Source organism: Salmo salar, chromosome 19 (assembly GCF_965601325.2).
Source record: "Salmo salar chromosome 19, fSalSal1, whole genome shotgun sequence".
NCBI classification, from domain to species: domain Eukaryota; kingdom Metazoa; phylum Chordata; class Actinopteri; order Salmoniformes; family Salmonidae; genus Salmo; species Salmo salar.
Window position 1 is genome coordinate 24293330 of NC_138309.1, and position 6142 is coordinate 24299471.

Here is a 6142-nt window from a genome sequence, read left to right on the forward strand (position 1 = left end):
ACACACACACACACACACACACACACACACACACACACACACACACACACACAGACACACACACACACACACACACACACACACTTCAGGTGGGGACAGATAACCTTAACGTTGGCAGCTAGTGACAAGTTTTGGATTCAGATCATTGTCCTCGCACATCTCAGTGAACATCTGTACCTCCCAAATGGCACTCTATTCACTTTATAGTGCACTACTTTTGACCAGGGCCCACTGTAAAGGGAATAGGGTGTAATATAGGACTTACACATGATATGTGCCATATTAGAAGATTTAGGTCAGATTAACAGAGCTTACATTATTGAACTTGGAACTTAATTATAATTATTGTGCACTTCACTTGGTTCAGGTTGTGTGCAAAATGCCATCCTATTCCCCATTTAGTGCATAACGTTTGATGAGGGCCCATAGGTTTTGGTCAAAAGCAGTGCACTTTAAAGAGAATATAGTGCCATTTGGGACGTATTATTCTCTTTGTGAGGCAATTGTGCGACTCACTGGTTTACAAATAATGAATCTGTTCAAATAACTGAGGCAATAATATTACAACGTTTAAAAAAAATAAATCCTTTCCAGTCCAGAGTGTTCTGTCTCTGTTAAATGGGAAGAAAGATAAATTATTAAGAAAATAATCAAAGAATGCATATGGTTGTTTTCTAAACAAGCTAGAAAGCAAAACATTGCACTGTTATAATACACAACTCCTTCATATGACCAGGAAGTTAGAAAAGACGGAGTGGGCGGTGAGCGTAAGCTTATGCTTGAGCTCACCTTGAATGATAGTTCTTTGAAACACCCCTGTCAAGCAACTTGGATGCAGTGAGCAGTGTTGCAGTAAAATCATCTCAACCAAATTTGGAGATCCATGAAGCAACTCAAAGAACATTGAAACTGCATCAAGAACAATAACATACATTTTTCGGGGTGTATTTTAGGATGTTGTTCACAGCAGCACTGACTGATGTGTTGTCTTGACAACTGTCTCAGAGTTTTGAATGACCCTTCCCCCTTTCGTTCCATGCAAGCTGAAAACCTAGCTAGCCAGTAACTAGCTAACACCAGACACAGATGAAAGCGGAAACATTGAAGTATCTTTAACATAGATGAATAGGGTAAACTTTTCATTATATTTGCTGACACCCTACAGTCAGATTCTGGCACCAGCAGAGTGGCTGTCTAGCTATATAAACCCCTCCCGGTACTTATTTAAAGGAGGTAATAGAATATCATGTTACCATTGGTTAAATTTAGAGTGAAGGCAACGCCACCTTGTGCCCTTAATAATGAATCCGTGTTTGACATGGGGAAGGGGCCCAGTAACTTTATGATCAAACTTGATAAATGTAGAAGCAACAGTCATTTTTCATGCTTTGGTCATCATACTTTAATCTTGTTTCATCCAAATATCATCCAATTTAATGAAAAACATGACATTTAAATCTGCTGTGCCATGTGTTTCTATCAACACCAGCATGACAGCTTGCCCCACCCTCCTTGTGTGAGCTGATTGGCTGACAGGGCTGGGTGGGCGAGGCTGTGAGGAGGTCCGTGTTTGACTGTATAACACTGGAAGGAGAGAGAAGAGATTCTGTAGTCTGCGAAGTAATCTGCCTGCATGTGTTCTGCTCCACTCCGCTCTCTCCATCGCTGAGGTTCAGACTCCTGTCACTGATCAACTCAGCTCCTGTTCTTTCGTACTCTGCCATGCTCTCTCAATCTGCTGCTTTCTTTATCGTCACTCCTTCTCTCTATTCTTATCTCCATTTCACCTTTCTGTTTTACACACTTTTTATTTCATCTCTCTTTTTATAATCTCTGAATTTGGCATTCTCCATTCACTACCTGTCTCATTGTTCCATCTCTCTATTTTCATATTTTCCCCCATCCCCCTGTCTGTCTGTCTGTCTGTCTGTCTGTCTGTCTGTCTGTCTGTCTGTCTGTCTGTCTGTCTGTCTGTCTGTCTGTCTGTCTGTCTGTCTGTCTGTCTGTCTGTCTGTCTGTCTGTCTGTCTGTCTGTCTGTCTGTCTGTCTGTCTGTCTATCTTTTCCTTTCTTTCATTTTCTTCTTGGAGGCTGTCAGTTGATATCAGTGCAGAGTGCCAGGGGCTAAGGAAGGCTAACATCAGCAGATGTCTGGAGAAAATTACTGCTTGATCAGTTTGGGGGCTGGCTGAGGCAAAAGACAGGATCTGGGATTTATTCTGATTTCCACCACCTGCTCGATGCTAGACTCTGACTACATCCACTGAGCTGTTGTTTCACAGCAAAGAAAGACAACAAAACTGCAGAATGGGGACAATAAAGTTTCACTTAAACACTACAAGAACCAACTAAGAGAACTAACAACTACATGATGAATGCCACAGACCACCAAGGGTTGATCTCAGTGGGCTATACCAGGAACCTCAGCACTGCTGGGACTCTGGGAACCCTCAACATAGACTCAGAGGGAGTTGGTATCAAGGACTCCTCAACGGGATGTTACGAGCAGCTCCTCATCTCTACCGAGGTCTTTCTCACACTGGGGATAGTCAGTTTATTAGAGAACATCCTGGTGATTGCCGCCATCATCAAGAATAAGAATCTCCACTCTCCCATGTACTTATTCATCTGTTCATTGGCCGTGGCAGACATGCTGGTCAGCGTCTCCAACGCCTCCGAGACCATCGTCATAGCCCTGATCAACGGCGGCAACTTGACCATCTCCGGGTCACTCATAAAGAGCATGGACAACGTGTTCGACTCCATGATCTGTAGCTCACTGCTGGCGTCAATCTGTAGTCTCTTGGCCATCGCCATAGACCGCTACATCACCATATTCTACGCGCTGCGCTACCACAACATTGTGACGGTAAAACGAGCGATGGCGGTAATCGTGTGCATCTGGTCGTGTTGTGTGGCGTCGGGCGTGCTCTTCATTATCTACTCTGAGAGCACCACGGTCCTCATCTGCCTCATCACCATGTTCTTCACCATGCTGGCGCTCATGGCCTCGCTCTACGTCCACATGTTCATGCTGGCCCGCCTGCACATAAAGAGGATCGCCGTGCTGCCCGGGAACGTTCCCATCCGCCAGCGTGCCAACATGAAGGGCGCCATCACCCTCACCATCCTCCTGGGTGTGTTCGTAGTGTGCTGGGCTCCCTTTTTCCTCCACCTCATCCTCATGATATCATGCCCCAGGAACCCCTACTGCGCCTGCTTCATGTCGCACTTCAACATGTACCTCATCCTCATCATGTGTAACTCTGTCATCGACCCACTGATCTACGCCTTCAGGAGCCAAGAGATGAGGAAGACCTTCAAGGAGATCTTCTGCTGGTACAGCCTGCCAAACCTGTGTCTGTGCGAGCTGCCCGGAAAATATTAAACTACCAAACAGCTGGGAATCTGTCAGAGACCCAGTAAGTGTGACAACTGCTGAGGTAGCATCTGTGTCTGTGTCTCGTCACATGAAAGAGCTGAGAGGTTGTATAGGCTACATTATGGTGTAACGGTGTAAATAAGATAAGATGTTTTTATTGCTACCAGATAGGTGCAGTTTAAATGTGTTGCTTTACATAGTAGTACAGAGCCCTTGGAGAGAATTAGGTTTAAGTGCCTTGCTCAAGTGCACATGAACAGATTTTTCCCCTTGTCGGCTCAGGTATTTGATCCTTCGGTTACTGGCCCAACACTCGAACGGTTAGGCTACCTACTGCCCATGTACAATATGGTGTAACAACTACAGTATGGTGGAAGTTGAGGGTGACAACTGCTGAGGTGGCATCTGCCTCTCCTCACATGAAAGATACTGCCTAATTGTGATTAGTGAGAACTGATTTATCCTCATCCTGCCCCGTGCTCCAGGACATGGCTGTAAATTATTAAAAAGTAGTTCCTCTAAATTGGTTCTGGTTACTATGGTTCGGATTGCCGAGGAGGTAGGTTGGTTTACATACACCCTGTACAAAACACACCAGAAATAACTTTGTTTCTTTTCAGCACAATCAGGCATATTTTGGTTTGTCATGACAAATGCTGTTTTTAAAGTAACTGAACCATAATGTGAGAAGATACAGTATGATGACGATATGAGAAAAGAAGATAGATATTGAATATTTATATTAGAATATTTAAACATTTAAAAGATATTTGAAGAACTGAGTGGCAGCTGCCTATGCACTATAGTATTTTTGAAGGAAAACACATAGCACTTAAATTGCACACTATATCATAATCTGAGAGTTTGAAAGATGGAAAGCTTCAAACAGATCATTCACCTCCCGTTTCAAAAACATACTGTTGCTATTGGACATTGTGAGCGAACTGCATAGGCTTCTATCGTACATAAACATCCAAACACAGTGCTTTGTAGAATAAATTCACCTCAGCATAGCTGAACCCTTTAAAGTCTCCTCTGACCCATAAAATCATTCAAAGCTGCACCAATTTTCCATAAAAATCCACAAGAACAAAGAGGAATAGCTGATAGGCAACAGAGTGCCACAAAAAGCCTGCAAAGTCGATATCTCTGTTTATAAACACAGGGTCTCTACAGTTATTGTTATTTGTGGTCGTAACCATTATTTTTGAGTTAACTCAATGAGGGGGGAGGGTATGCATTTTTTTTGACAGTACAAGGGGAGAGTTATGTAAAACAGTTTTCTACGTTCTATCTCTAAAACAAGCACTTATTGAAATTACTTGTGTTGAGAATGAAGCCTATCAGTGGAGTGGAATGTAATTTGCTTAAAATCTACCTATGCTGCTTATTTAAAAAATATAGATATTTGTGTGGACATGTGCATTTAAACAGGAACACTTAGATTTTAGTCATTTATCAGACACTCTTATCCAGAGCAACTTACAGTAGTGAATACATACATTTCATACATTTTTTTGTCTGTACTGGTCCCCCGTGGGAATCTAACCCACAACCCTGGCGTCACAAACACCATGCTCTACCAACTGAGCCACACGGGGCAATACATGACAAAGACATACTCTCATCTATATTTTTAATTCATCCTCAATATGCATTTATCAAGTGCTTGGATAATAATTTGCAGTGTAAAGTGTACATTTAACTTCTTATCTATGAATGTCTATTTTGCTCTTTATTCTAAAGTTGAAACCATGTGAGTATGTGTTTTTATGTTAATATGATGTTGTTTGTTGTTGTGGCCTTAAACATTTTGCACTGTGATGTAAAATAAAAAAAAGCAACTTGTTTTTTTAGCAACTGTGTTATGTAGGTAAGGGATAACGCCGTCGTTCTGTACTGTACTTTACCTTGGAGATAATGGACGATCGCCTGCTCCCTTCACGAAGTACATTTTTCCAAGGTAATTTACAGAACGCAGACTTGTATCCTGCTTATAGCACGTGCCAACAAACAATACTAAAGCACACATTTACTGGTAAATAACGTTTTCAATTATATTTGGGTACTAAGCTAACATATATAATTATTTTAAGATGGTCATACCATGGATCATTTAGATATTTGATTTTGAATTTTAGAAACCCTTTAGGCATCAAAAAATACATGAAAAAAAGGGATTTTATAAAATATTGAATTGGCCTTTACTCCTATAGCCCATAGAAGTGCATAGCTGCATTTGTGTTATTTAAGTCGTTTTCTAGTGACATTCATTTGGATACTTCCATAACAATGAGCTGATATGATGCGTGATTTTTCCTGGCATAGAAAAGTTTGCCTTCTTGTAAGGACACTGTTCATTATGAGGAGAGGAGATCGAATTGCATATCAAACATTATGATAGAAGCTAGCTAAATGGTTTGTTGCTAGCAAACCTGCCAAAACGACAACTGAATTCAACAATATCAGTTGCTGAAAACAGCTGGTCAAACTACAAACATGTGTGAGGATTTGACAGCATACACAGCAAATTCTCCAGTGTTAAGTCAACACTGAGAGTGTTAAATCAACACTGAAAGAGTGGGACCATTATATACACTGGAACAAGTGTTAAATTAACATACTGCTTAGTGTAAAACCTTATTCAAATATTTCCCAGAGTGCCTTTGATTTCAAGTGACTTGTTAAGTTACCACCCATGACTGTATCTGTTAGTGCCAGAGACATGTTTGTTGCCGTCAAATATGTTATGAACTTCCCT

The 6142-nt window shown here is 41.4% G+C and overlaps 1 non-coding gene and 1 pseudogene across 1 annotated transcript; one reads left to right on the forward strand and one right to left on the reverse strand.

Moving 5' to 3' along the window:
• Positions 1 to 2004: 2004 nt before the first annotated feature.
• Positions 2005 to 3387, forward strand: LOC106578596 (melanocortin receptor 4 pseudogene; annotated as a pseudogene).
• A 1524-nt stretch (positions 3388 to 4911) lies between these two features.
• Positions 4912 to 4982, reverse strand: trnat-ugu (transfer RNA threonine (anticodon UGU)). The gene has a single exon. It is a non-coding gene; the product is annotated as a tRNA-Thr (tRNA).
• Between the last annotated feature and the right edge of the window lie 1160 nt (positions 4983 to 6142).